Source organism: Martes martes (genome assembly GCF_963455335.1).
Source record: "Martes martes genome assembly, chromosome: 1".
NCBI lineage: Eukaryota > Metazoa > Chordata > Mammalia > Carnivora > Mustelidae > Martes > Martes martes.
The window spans coordinates 30,521,150-30,523,569 of NC_137888.1; positions in this window are offsets into that span (position 1 = coordinate 30,521,150).

Below are 2,420 nucleotides of genomic sequence, written 5' to 3' on the forward strand. Positions count from 1 at the left end.
AATCCCAATAGTTCATTTTTGCCCTTGCTTCTGTTGCCTTTGGTGATGTTCCTAGGAAGAAGTTGCTGCGGTTGAGGTCAAAGAGGTTGCTGCCTGCATTCTCCTCAAGGATTTTGATAGATTCCTGTCTCACATTGAGGTCCTTCATCCATTTTGAGTCTATTTTCGTGTGTGGTGTAAGGAAATGGTCCAATTTCATTTTTCTGCATGTGGCTGTCCAATTTTCCCAGCACCATTTGTTGAAGAGGCTGTCTTTTTTCCATTGGATATTCTTTCCTGCTTTGTCGAAGATTAGTTGACCATAGAGTTGAGGGTCTATTTCTGGGCTCTCTATTCTGTTCCATTGGTCTATATGTCTGTTTTTGTGCCAGTACCATACTGTCTTGATGATGACAGCTTTGTAATAGAGCTTGAAGTCTGGAATTGTGATGCCACCAACTTTGGCTTTCTTTTTCAATATTCCTTTCTCTATTCGAGGTCTTTTCTGGTTCCATATACATTTTAGGATTATTTGTTCTATTTCTTTGGAAGAAATGGATGGGATTTTGATAGGGATTGCATTAAATGTGTAGATTGCTTTAGGTAGAATAGACATTTTCACAATATTTGTTCTTCCAATCCATGAGCATGGAACATTTTTCCATTTCTTTGTGTCTTCCTCAATTTCTTTCATGAGTTCTTTATAGTTTTCTGAGTATAGATTCTTTGCCTCTTTGGTTAGGTTTATTCCTAGGTATCTTATGGTTTTGGATGAAATTGTAAATGGGACTGACTCCTCAATTTCTCTTTCTTCTGTCTTGTTGTTAGTGTAATGAAATGCAACTGATTTCTGTGCATTGACTTTATATCCTGACACTTTACTGAATTCCTGTACAAGTTCTAGCAGTTTTGGAGTGGAGCCTTTTGGGTTTTCCACATATAGTATCATATCCTCTGCAAAGAGTGATAGTTTGGCTTCTTCTTTGCCAATTTGGATGCCTTTCATTTCTTTTTGTTGTCTGATTGCTGAGGCTAGGACTTCTACTACTATGTTGAACAGCAGTGGTGATAACGGACATCCTTGCCGTGTTCCTGACCTTAGCAGAAAAGCTTTCAGTTTTTCTCCATTGAGAATGGATATTGGCAGTGGGTTTTTCATAGATGGCTTTGATAATATTGAGGTATGTGCCTTCTATCCCTACACTTTGAAGAGTTTTAATCAGGAAGGGATGCTGCACTTCGTCAAATGCTTTTTTAGCATCTATTGAGAGTATCATATGGTTCTTATTCTTTCTTTTGTTAATGTATTGTATCACACTGATTTGCGGATGTTAAACCAACCTTGCAGCCCTGGAATAAATCCCACTTGGTCGTGGTGAATAATCCTTTTAATGTCCTATTGGATCCGATTGGCCAGTATTTTAGTGAGAATTTTCGCATCTGTGTTCATCAAGGATATTGGTCTGTAATTCTCTTTTTTGGTGGGATCCTTGTCTGGTTTTGGGATCAAGGCGATGCTGGCCTCATAAAATGAGTTTGGAAGTTTTGCTTCCATTTCTATTTTTTGGAACAGTTTCAGGAGAATAGGAATTAATTCTTCTTTAAATGTTTGGTAGAATTCCCCTGGGAAGCCATCTGGCCCTGGACTTTTGTTTGTTTGGAGATTTTTGATGACTGTTTCAATCTCCTTACTGGTTATGGGTCTGTTCAGGTTTTCTATTTCTTCCTGGTTCAGTTGTGGTAGTTTATATGTCTCTAGAAATGTATCCATTTCTTCCAGATTGTCGAATTTGTTGGTATAGAGTTGCTCCTAGTATGTTCTTATAATTGTTTGTATTTCTTTGGTGTTGGTTGTGATCTCTCATCTTTCATTCATGATTTTGTTTATTTGGGTCCTTTCTCTTTTCTTTTTGATAAGTCTGGCCAGGGGTTTGTCAATCTTATTAATTCTTTCAAAGAACCAGCTCCTAGTTTCATTGATTTGTTCTATTTTTTTTTTAGTTTCTATTTCATTAATTTCTGCTCTGATCTTTATGATTTCTCTTCTCCTGCTGGGTTTAGGCTTTCTTTGTTCTCTCTCCAGCTCCTTTAGGTGTAGAGTTAGTTTGTATATTTGAGACCTTTCTTGTTTTTTGAGAAAGGCTTGTACCGCTATATATTTTCCTCTCAGGGACTGCCTTTGTTGTGTCCCACAGATTTTGAACCGTTGTGTTTTCATTATCATTTGTTTCCATGAATTTTTTCAATTCTTCTTTAATTTCCTGGTTGACCCATTCATTTTTTAGAAGGATGCTGTTTAGTCTCCATGTATTTGCGTTCTTTCCAAATTTCCTGTTGTGATTGAGTTCTAGCTTCAGAGCATTGTGGTCTGAAAATATGCAGGGAATTGATCCCAATCTTTTGATACTGATTGAGACCTGATTTATGACCTAGGATGTGGT